Raw genomic sequence first — 19,162 nt, 5'->3', positions numbered from 1 at the left:
CTAACAAAGGTAACCACACAGTATTCTGACTGTGAAGAACTGAATACCACAAGTCTGGGGTATAAGAGTGCACCAAGACATGTTAGGGTACTCTGTACCTGTAGGAAAGGGACGCTACAAAAAGACATGATAGCTAGACTTGCATTTTAAGCAGGTTGCTCTGTAGACTGTGTGGCAAGACTCAAGTACAACAATTTGTTTTAAATGTTCCTTAAAAGAAATACAAAAAAATCCTCTCCCCAAATGTAGGCCTAACACCATAATTCCCTCAGTTCATGCACCAGTGTTAACAGTAGTCAAAACCAAGTTATGAGCTCTATTTGTGTACAATGTGTCAAAATGCATTCTGTTGTCATGTACAACTAATCAGAACAGCAAAACAACAACAAAAAGTTATGAGCCAGATAGGGTGGAACATACCTGTAATCCCAGCAGCTCAAGGCTAAAGCAAGGTCTTACTAAGTTGTTCAGGCTGGCCTCTTATCTCTAAATAAAATTACAAAGGTCTGGGGATATAGCTCAGTGGCAGAGTGTACATGGGTTCAATCCCCAATACTTTGTGGGGGGGGACTATTAATGAAGGGTGGGAGGGGATGACAATATATGGATAAGATCTGAAGCAATGCCAGGATTAAAAATTTCTTTCTATTCCAAAACCACTAAAAATCTCATGGATGTAAATATCAGACCCAATGTACTTGATTCTATGATGTGTTTCCCCTATAAAACACCTCCACGGAATGCATAATACTATCAATAGCATTATAGTTTGATAGAATATTTTTCTGTGCCTAGTATTTCATAAATAATCATGCCATATAACCTTTGGCACATTAGATTTGGTTTAAATTAATATCATTTGAAATTTTTTCAAAAATTATGTCCAAGCATACACTTGTCTGCGTGGTATAATTGAAGTGCTAGAAATACCAAGGTGACCAGAACTCAATCCTAAGCCTCAGCAGTTCTATTTTAGCAGGCACATGAAAAGAATAATCCTGACGAACAGTGATAAAAATCATTACATGGTAAAGGGATAAAGAAATATTACAAATTTTTAAGACTGGGTGAAGGGAATGAAGGTTCATTTCAAATTTCACAGCATTGCTTGACAGAAGGCCAGACATGGTCTGGGGTTGTGGTGGGTGGCAGAGTGCTTGCCTAGCATGTGTGAAGCACTGGGTTCAATCCTTAGCACTACATAAAAATAAGCAAAAAATAAAGACATACTGATCCCATTACAACCACACTCTCTCTCTCTCTCTCTCTCTCTCTCACACACACACACACACACACACACAAAAAAAAAAAAAAAATTAAAGGCCATTTTCCAAGGTTGGAGCTATATAGCATTTGCCTAGCATGTGTAAGGCACTGGATTTGATCCTTAGCACCACATAAAAATAACAAACAAATTAAGACATTCTGTCCATCTACAACTACAAAAAAATTTTTTTAAGAAAGCCATTTTTCAGGGCTGGGGTTGTGGCTCAGAGGTAGAGCGCTCACCTAGCATGTGAGAGCCACTGGGTTTGATCCTCAGCAACACATAAAATAAAATAAAGGTATTATGTCCACCTACAACTAAAAAATAAATGTTTTTTTTTAAAGGCCATTTTCCAGAACCTGATAATAAAGTATAATAAAAATAATAAAACACAATTAGAAAATTAGTGGGGTCTAAATTTCTCATTAAAAGTATCTAACGTTAATAGAGAAAAATGGAATTATAAAAAAGCAAAAATCCACAATCCGCCCCATCCAGAGAAAACTGCTATTAACTTTGTGTACGAATCTTTCTCCCATTGGTGTATGGTTTTTATGTATGAAGATCTTTTTAATAAGTAATCATACCATACAAACAATTCTGTATTTTGTTTCCTTCTCTCATCATAAATAGTCAGTGAGCAAACAATGTGGGTAGATCACAGGAAAAGTATGAAATCACTTTTAAAAAACTAAGGAAGGCTGGGAGTGGTGGTGCACACCTTACATGGCTTTAGAGGCTGAGGGGGGAGGATTGAGAGTTCAAAACTAGTCTCGGCCAACTCAATGAGACCCTGTCTCTAAATAAAATATAAAAAAGGCTGGAGATGTGGTTAAACAACCCTGAGTTCAATCCCCTCTCCCACTAAAAAAGAAAATCAAGGGAGTACTTTAGAGAGAAGGAGATATACATATGTGGAGAATATTTAAGATACAGTTGAGTTTCAAAATAAAAGCTAGGCACAATGGCATGTGCTTGTAGCCCCAGCTACTCAGGAGGCTGAGGCAAGAGTATCACTTGGGTCCAGTTCAAGTCCAGTCTGGGGAACATAAGAAGACTCAATCTCAAAACAAACAAAATAAAGCAAGCAATATTCTTTCTGGTCACTATTTTTCTCTGACATCATCAGTTGAAAGTTGGGGGGACTAGTCAGTGAAATATCTGGAGAAAATTCATACATGGGGAATAGAAATGTAAGCAAACTATCATCTTCAATGTGGCCCCTCGAAGTTGGTCATCACCAATTAAAAGCTGAAGTAGAATATGTGTGCCAATGAGCTCTGTTAACACTATTAAGCTATCAGAGGGGGAAAAACTGGTGAATTAATCTTATAAAATGGGTGGAACAAAAAGGATAAAAGACAATAGGTTGAGAGAATTAAAGATATTCCCAAGAACATTAAATTGACTTATTCATAGGTAATAGGGAAATAAATGAAACCCTGAAAGAAGCTGATAAAGTGAAGGGAACAGTGTAAGGGCAAGCTATCAGTGGCTTCAAAGAGTAGATCTGGTGAACATCAAAAAGAAGAGAGGTTGAAGGATTGAATGGTTATCAGAACAGTATTTTGAGTTGGAATAAACTTCAAAGAAATGACAAGACCTAAGTATGATCATGAAAGTAGATTCCTGCACCAAAAAGGCAAGAAGCTTTTGACAAAATTTAATGGAATTGTGAGGTCACAATAACAAGAATCAGCCAAAAATGTGCTTAACCTAAGAATCTGCTCTGTTAAATAATGTCAGACAGGATAAAGAGCAAAGAATAGGGTTTTTGAGGTAAAGCTGATGAAGCAAAAGTATGAGAGCTAGAATATTAAACTTCCCATATCTCCTACCAATAAATAAGGAGGTGCATGAAAACAAGCATGAAACAGGAATTATATAAGCATTTCCATCGTGACAAGCTCAAGGAATGACATGACTATTAAAAATTAACTAATCGGGGCTGAGTTTGTGACTCAGTGGTAGAGCGCTTGCCTTGCATGCATGAGGCATTGGGTTCGATCCTTAGCACTACATAAGTAAATAAAATAAAGGTATTGTGTCCTGCAACTAAAAAAAAATTTTTTTTAAAAATCAACCAATCTCTCAGGCTACAGCATCAAATGTAAAATTTCTAAAAGGGAGCCCTGGATAATAAGAAATCTGGTCATAAACAAATAAATTGAATAAAGGGATCTATTCTGAAGACCATGTCCCAAAAGAAGTGATGAAAGTTAATTTACTATAGAAATAAAGATGACTTATAGGACAATAATGGTTTATTTCAAAATATCATAAAGTTTAGAAAATGAATATTCTTATTTTACAAAGTTCCAAAATTCAAAACTGTGACCAAAATAAATTACAGAATGACAGTTTTTAGCTAATTTTAAGTTAGAACACTTAAAATTAATTTTCTTTATTTGAAAAATACATATGCCCAAGGGGAAATTTTGAAATACAGAATATAAAAATTAAGTCTCCCAACCTGCCTATTCTTCAAAAAATTTTATGTGCATATGAGAACATATTAACTTTCAAGAGAGAAAATGATCACAATAAGTACAAATATCTTTCTGCATCTTTTTTCTTTTTCTCTACTTTAAGTCTTAGATATCAAGATATATCTGCACAGACACTGAGGCAGGAGGATCATAAAGTCAAGGCCAGCCTCAACAACTAAGTGAGACCCTGTCTCAAAATAAACAATAAAAAAAGGCTGGGGATGCAGCTTAGTAGTAAATTTCCCCTGGGTTCAATATCCAGTTAAAAAAATAGAAAAACTAAGCAATCTATAGCTCTACCAGCATAATAGCTTCTCATGTTTTTAAGTTACTTGTATTTTCTTTTCCTGGGAAATGCCTTTTCAAGTCCTTTACCAATTAATTATATATTGGGTTGCTAGTCATTCTGATTTTTAAAAAGTGTGTGTCACTGTATAGGGAAAGCACTTAAGTTTCTTTGCCATCAGAAACCTGGATAAAAACTGTGAAAGTTAGAATTCCTGTCTTGGAGGGAAAACTAAAAGTGAGGCCCTAAGTCCTTAAGCTCAGCTCACTGAATTTCCTGAACCACAAATCAAAAATAGCATTTTATTTTGATTTTAATAAGAACTCTGAATATTCATTCCTATCTAATTTTTAAAGATTCCTTACTAAAACTGAAACACTCCTTAAATATGGCCAGTCTTTCTCATATAGGTCTCATTTAGAAAGGAAAAAGTTGTTAAGAACAGATCCCCTTAAGAACAGTGACTTTAAAAACTAAAATTGGTTTATCAAAATTTATTTCATGAGGAAGGGATGGAGAGAAGATGGTTAATAGGTACAGGATGGAGTTGAATAGAATAACCTAATATTCTATAGCACAGTAAGATAACTATGGTCAACAACAATTACATGAGTATTTCAAAATAGCTAGTAGAGCCAGGTGTAGTGGCGCAAGCCTGTTATTCCAGCAACTCTGGAGGTTGAAACAGGAAGATTACAAATTCCAGGCCAGTCTTGGACAAATTAGCAAGACCCTGTCTCAAAATAAAAATTAAAAAAGGTTGGAAAGATACTTAGAGATAAAGTGCCCCTGGGTTCAATCTCCAATACAGGGGTAGAGGGTGGAGAATGCTAGCGGACAGAATTTTGAATGTTCCCAGAACCCAAGAAATGATAATATATCTGAGGTGTCAGATATACCAATTACCCTGACCTAATAATTAAATATTTTATACATGTAATGAAATGCCATAAATTTATACAATTATTATGTGCCAGTGAAATAAAAAAACACATTGGGGAAAAAAAGATTATGAAGAAAAACTGCCTTTAGGGCACTTTCACTGAACTCCAAAATATGAACCCAAATATATATCTTCCCATGTCATAAAGTAAAATAAATAAAAATTAAAATTCCTTGCAATGGAAATTTCCAAGTGAAATTTCAACACAAAACTGGTCAAAATAATTTTAAAGGTCATGAGTTACAAAATAGTATCAGTATTAATTTCCTGAATTTGATAATTATAACAGTGATTACACAAGAAAATGTTGTTTGTAAGAAATACACATTGGAGAACATAGAAGTAAAGAGTCTATGTCTGGAACTTTCAATATTTCAGAGTCCTGCTTCTTGCCCCCACCCCCACATCCAGGGCAGAAACTCAGGGACTTGCAGGTGCTAGGCAAGCGCCCTGCCTCCAAATCTAACCCCTGGAACTTTCAATATTTCAGAAAAAAACTCAAAACATACGTATAAAGAGGGAATGATAAACATAGTAAAATATTCACATTTGGTCAATTTGGATAAAGGATATATAATAAATCTTTTGTGGGGGGCTAAAAGGTCCTGGGGATAGAACCCAAAAGCACTTTATTCCTAGGCTACATTCCCAGCCCCGCTCCCCACAATTTTTTAAGCTCCCCACAATTTTTTTTTTAATTAAAAGGGATCTTATTAAGTTGCCCAGGCTGGTTTTGAACTTTTGGTCCTCCTGCCTCAGCCTCCTGAGTTGCTGGGATTACAGGCATACACCACTGGGGCCAGTCTTTAATAATTATTTTTTAAACCTGAAGATAATCAAATGCGAAAAACTGTTTTAAATATTCAGACTCCTCAATCCTTAAGACCATGTGGACCTTTGAGGATCTTAAAGCCTCAACTGGTAGAAAATTACATCAAATCTCTCTAAAATCATATTCTGGTAGGCACTGATAAGAATATACCACATAAAAACTAGACCCTATAATGGAGTATGTGATTGCAGAAGGCAGGATCTTATGAAAAGAAAACCTAAGAGGTAAGACAGGAATCCCCAGGGACAAAAAAAAAAAAAAAAAAAAAAAAAAAGGCAGAACTGGTTAGTAATAAAAGGAAGCCTAACCCAGACCTACACTCAAATGGTACTCTGAGCTCCCTAGAAAAAACATGCTTATTGCCCCCTGCCCCAAGAAAGAGAATCATGGAAAAATTCTGGCAGAGAATTCTTCTCTAATACATTATTAGAAAAGAAATGAAAACCCATAACTCCTGCCTTCCCACCTACCACAACTCACTCCCACCTACCACAACTCACTCCCACCTACCACAACTCACGTCTTGTTCCCATTTTAGGTTTCTAAATCCTTGACCTAAAAGCATGTGAAGAAAAAAATGGAATAAAAAGTTCAAAAAATTAAACTGCCTTAATGATATGAAAATAGACATCAGGCAGAAAGACTTCAAAATTATATATTTTTTTGTCATAAATGGTCAAATCTATCTAGCTCTCTGCTTGCCCTATGGTCATACACATTTGCAGCAAATATTTTCTAAAAAGGAAAAAACTAAATTAATCCTTTTAGCTTCAAATTATTTTTCTTACTACTCTTCATTTCTCCCCTCCACCTTCCTTCCTCTCTCCCAACCTCCTCATATCACTCCCACATCCATCTTAATCCACTCAAAGACCAGTTTCATTTCACTTTAAGTCATTCAACAATTATCTGAATGCCTACCATGTACTCAACACTATACAGCCTGCCTTTCCCTATTCCTCTTCTTAACATGCTCTATACTAAAACCAAACTCCTCTATTCCTACAACATAAACTTCTCTTTCTCTGCTTTTTATAGTTCAAGTTACAAAAAGACAAAGGCAACATTTTGTCCAAAATGTATAATCTCTCTTGGGCCTAACATTGCCATTCCTATTACAAATTCTCACTACTTTTTAAATCAAAGAAACTCCTTAACAAGAGTACCACATTTTACCAGACGCAATGGTGCACGCCTGTAAATCCATTGGCTTACCTGTAATCCTAGTGGCTCAGGAGGCTGAGAGGGGAGGATCATGAGTTCAAAGCCAGCCTCAGCAAAAATGAGGCACTAAGCAACTCAGTGAGACCCTGTCTCTAAATAAAATACAAAACAGGGCTGAGGATGTGGCTCAGTGGTCAACTGCCCCTGAATTCAATCCCCAGTACGTCCCCCAACCCATATTTTAGTTTTTACCTTCAAGCAATTCTCAAAGGAAAAAAGGGAATACCTCAAAACTGACTTAAAAAAAAATAAGCCACAGAAGTCATAAATTAATTTGTGACATTTGCCATGTTCTCATCCAAGAAATAGGATCCATGAAGACAAGTGAGTTAATACAATGAAGAGAAATATGTATTTATGTGGACAATAAAGCCATGAGAACTACACTGCTTTTATCAAAGGCCTTTAAAGTTTAGGTAAGCACTCTGGGACAAGTATGTTAACCTGAACTAGTGTGTGTGGATTTGTAAACACAAGCCCTACTTCTCACTTGCTTTAAGTCCACATTCATCAAATATAAAGTGCCTACTAATAGATTCATATACAGCAATTAAGCTAGGGGGAAAAATAACAATTTGATAATAAAAACTAATGTTCTGCTATATAGACATGTGTCAAAATAGCAGTTCTTTCTCCCAATGTCATACCTATATTCTTTTTTTTGAAATATTTTTTTAGTTGTAGGTGGACACAGTGCCTTTATTTATTTAGTTTTATGTGGTGCTAAGGATTGAACTCAGCGCCTCACACATGCTAGGTGAGCATTCTATAGCTGAGCCACAACCCCAACCACTATTCTTATTATAAAAATAAAAAACTATTCTTTTTTATTTGTAAATAAATAAATATTTATTTATTTATTTACTTATTTTTATGTGAAGATGGACACAACACAATGCCTTTATTTTTATGTGGTGCTGAGGATCAAACCCAGGTCCCGCCTGTGAGCACTCTACCGCTAAGCCACAATCCCAGCCCAAAAAACTATTCTTATAATAATAGTCTATAGGTATAGTTGAAACTTGTTTTAATGCAGGATGTCTTTTTAAAAAAGAGTAGATAAAGCTAACTCTTTCTTTAAACAAGAAGTCACTTTTAATCACTACAGAATTCCAGAGTCAATGGGGAAAGGTAAGAATATCATCTCAAATGTTAACTATTATATTTATACCTAAAATCTGTTTCTAAATTTGTCTTCCAAATTAATTTGTAAGAATATTTGCATAGGGCTGGGGTTGTGGCTCAGTCGTACAGCGCTTGCCTAGCACACCTGTGAGGCACTGGGTTTGATCCCTAGCACCATATAAAACCAAATAAAATAAAGGTATTGTGTCCACCTACAAATTTTAAAAAAATTTTTTTAAAGAACATTTGCAGAAAATATTGTAAGAGTAAACTTTTCCTAAAACCCATAAATTGGGATGTATGGTGATCTAATCTGAACACTTTGGGGCCCAGTGTTAAAAGATTACTGTATATAACTGAATTACATTACTTTTGTTCACTATTTTGAATTCACCTCTTAAATTATCCATTTTCTTTTCCTCATTATCAAATAACCTTCAGAAGATTTTACACACACACACACACACACACACACACACACAATTCATCTTTAGTACTAGTTAATGAATCACAATAGAAAGAACTAAGGCTAAGATTTTAGTTATCTGACCACATTGTCCTCTACTCCCAATTACTAAACCACCACTATAGCAACTAACACACAACAGTTTTGTTTTTCAGTTACTGGGTTTAAATGCTTTATATACATTTAGCTCATTTGATCCTAAAGACTACAAATGGTATAAGTTTTTTTATTACCATTGGATCAATGAAGAAACCTAAGGTCACAGCTAAGTGACCTTAAGTTTCAGAATCAAGTTATGTGCCTCTATTTAAAGAGGCCTTGCTCTTTAAATCAAATATATATTAAATATTACACAGAATCGAGAACAAAAGGTTAAAAGGTTCAGAGATACAGATTTTGACTCAATATACCAGTAAATACACCTGTCTAACAATAGAGGGATGGATTGACAGCCTGGGGGGAAATAAAGTAGGGAAAGTATGCAAAACAGAGTTCTGATGATCCTGAGTCTGTGTCACTCCTAAATTAGATATATGAAATCACTGTTTTGTTTTTTCCAATTTAGGACAGATTCTTTTATGAAGAAGATACCTATAAAGTATCCTAAAGCCAATGTGGAATATAAAGAACTATGAGAGATAAAATTTTGACCCCACTTTAAATTTATTTTAGATAATAAAGATACTCATCCACATACATGGTGTCATTATAGTTGCCAAGTAATCAGTTCAACAAATGCAAACAGAGTCTAAGGGAAATGGTTTATTACAATCAGACTGAAGGATGGACACTTATTTAGTTATTGTTTACACTATATCTTGTACTTGACCAGACTGAGTACTTATGCTAGTCTTCCAGTCCTACTCTTCCTTAACTACATTACACAGGAACATAAAAACAGGCGATGGTCAACTCTTTCATGCAAATTAGCTCTTAAAAACTTATCTACAAAGTAAAAACTATGAAATAAAACCTATGATGTGATTTAAACCTAAATACTTGACAAATGTAAAGTCTCTCTCTTTTTTAGTATTGAGGATTTAACCCAGTGGCATTCTACCACTGAGCTACACCCCCCAGCCATTTTTATTTTTTGAGACAGGTTTCACTAAGTTGTCCAGGCTGGCCTTGAACTTGTGAACCTCCTGCTTTAGCCTCCCAAGTGCCCGAGATTATAGGTTTTTACCACTGCATCTGGCAGGTTTCTCTTTTATATAAAGATAATAATTCTAGATTTCTTCATAAATACCTTGTTTGGAGTTGATATTAAAAATACTTCTGCAAATAATTTCATCCTTCCATGTTTACCAAAGCAGTTTTTTCTGTTATTAAATAAAGAAATGTAAATATATACATGAGCTGCTTTCTATTTTAGCAACATAATACAGAAAATTTTAAAAAGTTTCTAACATAATAAAATTACCAGCAGACTAAAATCAAAACACACCAAAAGCCAGTCACAGTGGTATAACCCTGTAATCCCAGCAGCTCTGGGGGCTGAGGCAGGAGGATCACAAGTTCAAAACCAGCTTCAGCAGAAGCAAGGCACTAAGCAACTCAGTGAGACCCTGTCTCTAAATAAAATACAAAACAGAGCTGGGGATATGGCTCAGTGGTCAAGTGCCCGAGTTCAATCCCTAGTAACTCCCACCCCCCGCCCCCCCAAACACACACACACACACACACACACACACACACACACACACACACAAAGAGCAATGAAATTCAGTTATCTTGAAAAACAAAAGTTTAACTGCAATAAAAATGGCCAGCATTGGCTTTGGAATTTGTGCTTACAAGAGACTTAAGAAATTAAGTTTCTTGCAGAGTACACTGGGGATCGTACCTATTGAGCAGGTTTTCTAGAAAGCACTGTATTCCTGAGCCCCAGCATGGAGAGCCTAAAGAGGCAGGCAAGTAAAGTGTGGCCAGAAGAATATGGTGCTGCAGCTGCTGAGCATCATCACTTCCTGCTGCCCTACATCATCCTCAAGAAGAAATGGGCTGGGCTGAGGATGTGGCTCAAGCGGTAGCACGCTCGCCTGGCACGCGTGCGGCCCGGGTTCGATCCTCAGCACCACATACCAAGACAAGATGTTGTGTCCGCCGAGAACTAAAAAATAAATATTAAAAATTCAAAAAAAAAAAAAAAAAAGAAGAAATGGGCTGTTTGTCCTGACATGTAACCCCCAGAGCCCTTGTGAGCCAGAACCAAGACCTACCCAGCCCCCTAAACAGTGCTTCCCAACTTCAGATCCTCAGATGTGTAAACAAGCAACCAGCCCAAGAGAGAGACACATTTATGCTGGAAGTCAGTAACACCTGATCCCAAGGAAAAGCAGGCGAGTGACTTAAGACTGTGGGTTCAGGCTGAACACTGACAGCATAAGACTACTCTGAAGGGCAATGTCTTCTCTAACCAGAAGGACCCATTCAAAAGCCAGTTTGAAAACGTTAACCAGGCCAACACTAAAGGAATCCTCAAGTCTGAGGACTGGGCTCCATCATCTGTGACATTAAGTACTCTGAGCTCCCCTACCACAACAGGGCTACATTAATGGCTCATCATCAGCTGCACTTAAAGGTGTCTTCATCACAGACTCCCTCAGGAAAGCTGTGAGCCAAGAAGGAGGACTATGAGCTGGGACAACAGAAACTCCTAAGAACTTGATGCTGCAAACATTGCCCTGAACTTTTCCCCTCTTTACTTCTTTGGGGACTTTTCCCATTACCCTCCTCTGGAGCTGGGTTTGTTTTCTACCCTTCCAAACAATCACACCCCTGCCCTTTTTTTTTTTTCTTTAAAGACAAAGGGAAATGAAAACGGTGTTCCCCACCCCTCCCTATATCTATGTGCCTAAGCTTTGCCCTTTGTTTCCTGTTTCCATTTACCCACTAATGTGTATTTCTACACCACCTTACCACTGAGCCATAAGACAAACATATAGGAAGAAGCAAAGTCTATAGAACAGTCTTTGTAAGGGATTGAAATGAACACTGTTTTGGGGTACACTGAGGAATCAATATTTCTGGCTTTATGAGGGCTCTTAAATTTTGTCTGGAAAAAAAAAAGGCCAGCATTTATTTTCTGATTTCTGTGAAGAATTTAATCTTTTTTTTTTATTTTTCTTTTAGCTGTAGATGGAAACAATACCTTTACTTTATTTATTTATGTGGTGCTGAGGATCGAACCCAGTGCCTCACACGTGCAAGGCAAGCACTCTACCACTGAGCTACAATCCCAGCCCTAATCTTTTAAAATTGCAATTCATGTTAAGAGCATAAACATGTTTCAAGTTAGCCAGGTACCATGGCATATACCTGTAATCTCAGCTACTGGAAGGCAGAAGAATCAAAAATCCCACATTATACTATATGCCCTGCTTCAAAATAAAACAGAAAGGGACTGGGTAGATGTAGCTCAGTGGTGGAGCACCTGCCTAGCATGTGCAAGAACCTAGATTTTCAAAGTCAACTAACACAAGGACAAGTAGGACAACTGCTATCTCATGCCTTTGGGAGAAAGCAAGACCTGAAACATTTATTCTTATAAGGCAAAACCAATGTTAATACAGGATATTATGAATTACAGTACACTGAAATACAAACTTTAACCATTTCATACAGGAAAATAAAGTTATCCATATGCTAATAAAAGACTGGAAAAAAGTGTAAATTTTCATCAAAAAACTGGCTGAATAACCTTGTAAATCCATCCAATGAAGAAGTAGGCAGCTTCAAAAAATAGTGAAGAGAGGCTGTGGCTCAGCAATACAGTGCTCACCCAACACTTGTGAGGCCCTGGGTTCAAGCCTAAGCAGCAAATAAAAAATAAATAAATAGGGGCTGGGGTTGTGGCTCATTGGTAATGTGCTTGCCTAGCATGCATGAGGCACTGCGTTTGGTTCTCAGCACCACATTCAAATAAATAAAATAAAGGTCTATCAACAACTATATATCATACACACACACACACACACACACACACACATATTTAATAATAAATATATAAAATAAACACTGTGTAAAAAAAAGTAATGAAGATCTCTGGAATCATGTCCAAAATGTATAAAAAGGGGGGGGGGGAACATAGTACATTAAGTATGCTACTTTTTGTATAAGGGGGTGGGAGTAAGACCACACATGCTTATATTTTCAAAATGGAAAAATCAAAGACAAAAATGATACATAATGGTTACATACTAAAGAAAATGGCAAGGGGAGAACAGGGATGAAAGAATGTTCAAAGAGATATGACTTTCATTGCACTGACTTTGGAATCAAGTAAAATGTGTTTTTTTAGGAGAAAGAATAATTTCTAAAAATTAAAATCAAACTATTAAAACTGTGTATCAATGCCAGATGGTGATGCACACCTGTAATCTCAAACTCAGGAGGTTGAGATTAGAAAATCCAAGTTCAAAGCCAGCCTCAGCAAAAGCGAGGTACTAAGCAATTCAATGAGACCCTGTCTCTAAATAAAATACAAAACAGGGCTGGGAAATGTGGCTCAGTGGTCAATTGCCCCCAAGTTCAATCCCTGGTAACCCCCTCCACCACCAAAATTTTAAAAAAACACAAAACTGTATCAAGTTGCATGACCACATTTATAAAAGTAAAGTTAAGGTAAAATAAAAAAGAAAAGGTAAAATAAAACTTTTTAAAAAAAAAATTTTTTAGTTGTAGATGGACATAATACCTTTGTTTTATTTATTTATTTGTATGTGATGCTAAGGATCGCACCTAGTGCCTCACACATACTATGTAAGTGCTCTACAACCACAGCCCACAAAACCTTTTTAATTTTTGTTGTTGTTTTTATTGTTGTAGATGCCTTTGTTTTGTTTATTTTTATGCGGTGCTAAGGACAGAACCCAATGCCAATGAGCTATAGCCCCAGCCCCACAAAACTGTTTTTGATACATATCACTTGTGTAGGAACATGCCCTAGAGGCAAAAAAAAAAGACATCTTAAGCTCTATTTGGTACTTTTAACTGTTATAATATTGGTATTATTAAATAAAGCATATAAATTATTCCATTAATGTCATTAAGAACTAAGATTTTCAGTATAAAAGATACAGAATTTTTAAAAATAAAAACCACATACTTAAACATGCATTGGAAAAACCACTATGAACTCCAAGATTTTCTTAAAAAAAAAAAAAAAAAACACATATCCTAACTCTGTTGAGCAAAATGGCCTAGAAGCACACAACCAAGTAGCAAAGAAAAGCATTACTAGTTGGGGCTGGGGATGTGGCTCAAGCGGTAATGTGCTTGCCTGGCATGTGTGCGGCCCAGGTTAGATCCTCAGCACCACATACAAACAAAGATGTTGTGTCTGCTGAAAACTAAAAAATAAATATTAAAAAAAAATTATCTCTCTGTCAAAAAAAAAAAAAATTGTAGTCTCTAAATACCTTTTCTACTAAAGGAATCCAAGTCTCATAAGAAAATGTTTGATTCCAGGACTGAGGTAGAAACACACAGGTAAATTGGGATCAATGAAGTTATCAAAAGTTTACTAGAATTGTGAAAAAGGACACAGAAGCCAATCTGAACATCTTTCACTGGTCAAAGATGAGGCAGTTGAGCAATAAGAACAAACACGAATGTAATATATCTAAACAGCAAATATATAGACACAAATTCATAGTAAGTTCATTTTGATCCTTTATAGAGGTTAGACGTCAACAAGACACCACCTCATCATCTGAAAACTGACAAAAAATCCAGTATGCTTCCTACCTTTTGTGTAAGAATGGTATTTCTGGACAAATAGTTGGTAACAGTACTTCTTTACAGAAGAATTTCAGCTGATAATAAATGCAGAAAGAATATAAATAATGAAATTAGAAAAAATACTACTTTGTGACTCTTATGGAATAATGGATATTAGCAACAATCATCTATAGAAGCTAAAACCCACAGTCGAAAGTTATTTGAGGAACTCTGTAATGTATATATCAGGTTAACTCTGTTAGAACCCATCAATCAATTCTGACATCAGTAAAAAATAAATAAATAAATAAATAATTTGATATGTGCCTGCTAAGAAGAAGGCAATAGGTAAACAATAAATTGGGGGATTTGATAGAACTATTACTTTGCAAAAAGTATGAAGGAAAGAAAAACATGTTAAAGGACAACCACATGAATGCATACAGGCAATACCTGTTATAAAGGGACTATCGAAGATGAAGAGAAATTGCAGCTCTGATGATAACAGATTATCATCAGATAATCAAATAGAGATATTAAGAAATAATTGTCAATGGCACTAAATATAACAATGGAACTATGGTTCCTTTAAAAACAAACAAACCTTTATCTCTTAAAGATACATATCAAAGTATTTAAGTATGAAAAGATAGGCTATCTGGGGTGCTTTAACATTTCAATAGGCTGGGCATGGTGGCACACTTCCCAGCAACTAGGAAGGCTGAGGCAGGAGGATTGCAAATTCAAAGCCAGTCTCAGCAATTTAGAAAAGCCCTAAGCAACTTAGTGAGACCCTGTCTCAAAATAAAAAATAAGGGGCTAGGGTTGTGGCTCAGTGGTAGAGTGCTCACCTAGCACATGTGAGGCACTGGGTTCAAACCTCAGCACCACATAAAAATGAAATAAAGATATTATGCCCATCTACAACTAAAAAATAAATATTAAAAAAATAAATAAATAGAGCTGGATATGTGGCTCAGTGGTTGAGCACTCCCGAGTTCAATCCCTAGTACCCAAAACTACACAAATATTTCAATAAAACCTGGTTCAGTAGTGCACTCTATAATACCAGAATCACAAATCCAAGACTAGCCTGGGCCATTCAGTAAAACCCTGTCTCAAATGCAAAAATAAATAAATAAATAAATATAAAAGGTTGGGGATATAGCTCAGTAATGCAATAAATAAATAAAATTCAGTGATAACAAAAAATGGGGACTAGATAAACAGACAAAACCAAAATAGCAAAATGTTCATTTTTGTTAAGTCAGATGAGAATATTGAAGAGGGGATATCTTTCTTATAACATTCTCTTTTGTTTATGTTTGAAAATTTCCATAATAAAAACTGCAGTATTTGAAAGGATAACAAACCCCCAAACAAGAATAAACGACATGAGGGAAGACCATATGTGCACATGCAAAAGAAAGGAAAGGTAGTTATAAGTACACTAGTAAAATCTTTGTATCCTTGTTGTCATCTAATTACCCACCTACCTCCATATTCCCCCAAATCAGGGCTTACTCACCTTGTTGTGGCTGACCAGTAATCCCCTGACCCAAACAGAAGTAATCACCAAGATTCAGCCATCGGATTTAGATTTTATTTCAAATTTTGTAAGAATGTCACTCACCAACAAAATAGTAACAAAAAAAATCACAGCTATATAACCACAAAGAACCTAATGCTATGACAGAAAATATTTTCTATAAATTAACTTTTGTCAAATAACATCAATATGCAGTTTTGCTTCAGCATATTTAATTTGAAAAGACTCAAGGTAAGAAACCTAGGTGGGGGTGGGGGAACCTCTCAACAACAGAATAAAACAAACTATTTTGTTGCCAGGTGTGGTAGCACGTTCCTATAATTCCACCTAATTGGGAGACTGAGGCAGAAGTAGTACAAGCTAAATAAATAGAGCTGGATATGTGGCTCAGTGGTTGAGCAATCTTAACAACATAGTGAGTTGTCAAAATAAAATATAAAAGTAAAAGGGCTGGGACTGGGGTTGTGGCTCAGCGGTAGAGCACTCACCCAGCACGTGAGAGGCGCTGCATTCAATCCTCAGCGCCACATAACAATAAATAAAATAAAATTCATTTTCCATCCATTTACCAGTATTTTAAGATAAGGCACAAAGTGCAAAATTTTTATTTCCTATGAAAATTATCCTTTGTGTTCCTAAGAGAAACAAAAATGAAGGAGTATTTTGTATATCATTTTGCAGATTAAAAACCTGGTTCAGATTTCCACTTCCAGATATCAAATTTCACCTAAAAGAAAACAAAAGCTATAAGAACTGATATCTGATCTACTACTGATCTTTTTCATTTCTGCAAGTTTCCTTGTTGCTAATTACTAATGATATATAATTACATATAAGGCTAAATGATCTATAAAACAACATTGTATGAGAATTTTCTTTCTTTTTCCCTTTGGTGGTGGTATGGGCAATTGAACCCAGGGGAGTAGGCAAATGCTACACACTCAGCAGTCTATCTCATTTGTTTGTTTGTTTTTAATCTCAAAAATCAAGATATATTACACAAGAATTTAAGAAAATGCATCTGGTTCACTGTCCTACCTGTCCAGTCCCTAAGTACTTCAATCACAGAAGGAGTTAAATAGAGTCAACAGCTCACTGGAGGATACCAAATTTTATGCTCTATGACAAAAACTATTACAAGCGGACAAAGCAGGAACATATCACTCACAGAAACAACAAAGCGTAAAATTAAAAAAAGACTATAGTTTCAAATTAACCATGATAGCTAACTTATCCATCTACACAGATGAGAGAACTGAAAATCAAAAGTAACAGTTTGTAGTGGGCTTGTTGGCACACGCCTATAATCCCAGCAGTTTAGCAGGCTGAGGCCAGAGGATCATGAATTCAAATCCAGCCTCAGCAATTTAACAAGGCCCCAAGCAATTCAGCAACTCTTATCTGTAAATAAAATATAAAAAAGGGCTAGGGATGTGGCTCAGTGTTTAAGTGTCCCTGGAGAATAGGGGAGGAAGAAAAAAAAAAAAAAAAAAACCCTGACAATCTGTGCTCTCAAAACACCAGATGAGTAAATACTCTGGTACAATATACAAGTGAAGTAACAAAGGCTGGAAAAATCAAACTGAAATTTGAATACCAAGTCCAACATTTTTTAAACTAAGTAACCAAGAGAAATGGAAGCCAAAGAAGTCATCTATAAAAATGAAGTAGTAATACTATATTTAGTTCAAAGAGAAGATGATTATTTAGTCAAAATCCTTCATACAGCACATAGTTAATGCTCAATAAATAGGAGCTGTAGCAATTAAATTACATATTGTAAGAGTCTTTGATTATAACAGTCTCCACTTTTAGAATATAAGCTCACAATAGCTAGGCACTGGATCATTTTTACATCCCCAGAGTCTTGGCATTAGTTTGAATAAATAAGGAATATGGAGGTGGAAGTAGAAGACGAGAGTCAAAGAAGTTACATACAAGTTTCTTTTTTATGGTGGGGGGGACACTGGGGATTGAACTCAGGAACACTCAACCACTGAACCACATCCCTAGCCCTATTTTTTTTTTTTTTTTTTTTTAATGACAGGGTCTCAGCAAGTTGCTTAGCACCTCGCTTTTGCTAAGGCTGGCTTTGAACTCTCGATCCTTCTATCTCAGCCTCCTGGGCAGTGGGGATTGCAGGTGTGCGCCACCTGGCCTGGCACAATTTTCATATTTCAAAAGGACTGCTACAATTTAGATCTAGAATGTCTCCCAAAACCCCATAAGTTAAAAGGCTTGGTTCCTAGTTTGGCAGTACTGGGAGGTGGTAAAAATTGAGAGGTGGGACCTAGTGGGAAGTTTCAGGAGGGTCACTGGGGATGTGCTCTTGAAGGGCATTGTGGGACCCCAGTCCCTTCTTCCTTGTTTTTTCATGGTCTAGCCATGAAGTGAACAATTTTGCCTGGGGCTGCCACTCTGATGTGCTGATTCACTGCAAGGCAAGAATCAATAGTACCAATAGATGATGGGCTGAAACCTCCAAACTATGAGCCTAAATAAATTTAAAAGTTATGTCAGGTATTTGTTACAGTATTAGAAAGCTGAGGAATACAATGATGATGATTAAGTACTCTCTCCTGTTAACCCACAGCTACTCTGCTTACCCTAGTATCAGCTATAGAGAAAAGTATCTCTTTGGCATCTTATTGCTCCCATAGATATGTTCATTATTGCTACCTATAAACTTTGTTCTATCTAAATCATGAAGTTTAAGGCCTAGGAGCACTATTAAACTTGGGTCTACCCATCACCCAGACACTGCATGTAATTATAAGATAAAAGTAGCAAAAGAAGCAGGACTTTCTCATCTATATGTAGCATGAGAAAAGCAATGAAATAAAAAATAAGCCAGGTGTAGTGGCACACACCTGTAATCCCAAAGGCTAGGGAGGCTGAGGCAGGAAGAAGGGTTCAAAGCCAGCCTCAGCAAAAGAGAGTTGCTAAGCAACTCAGTGAGACCCTGTCTCTAAATAAAATACAAAATGGGGCTGGGGATGTGGCTCAGTGGTTGAGTGCCCCTGGGTTCAATTCCTTCCCCCCACCCCCCCAAAAAATAAACAAATAATAAACTACTTCTCTCTTATTTAAAAAAAAAAAAGTTACCACACAAATAATTCAGGTTTCCCTTAATATATGGAATGCCAATGAAAGAACACCTGAGTTTCAAATAGAATTAAAAATTCCTGGAAGCTCATTTCCATAAAGATTTCAGACTATTTAAAAGAAAGCTGACCAGACAAAAGGAACAATCTGGA

At 36.2% G+C, this 19,162-nt stretch overlaps 1 protein-coding gene across 6 annotated transcripts in view; it reads right to left on the bottom strand.

Moving 5' to 3' along the window:
* Positions 1-19,162, bottom strand: part of Setd2 (SET domain containing 2, histone lysine methyltransferase) — a 122,179-nt gene that overhangs the window by 87,770 nt on the left and 15,247 nt on the right. The window lies entirely within an intron of this gene.

The sequence above is a fragment of the Ictidomys tridecemlineatus genome, chromosome 2, assembly GCF_052094955.1.
Source record: "Ictidomys tridecemlineatus isolate mIctTri1 chromosome 2, mIctTri1.hap1, whole genome shotgun sequence".
NCBI lineage: Eukaryota > Metazoa > Chordata > Mammalia > Rodentia > Sciuridae > Ictidomys > Ictidomys tridecemlineatus.
The sequence above is the reverse complement of the archived record's forward strand: the minus strand, read 5'-3'. Positions and strand labels throughout refer to the sequence as shown.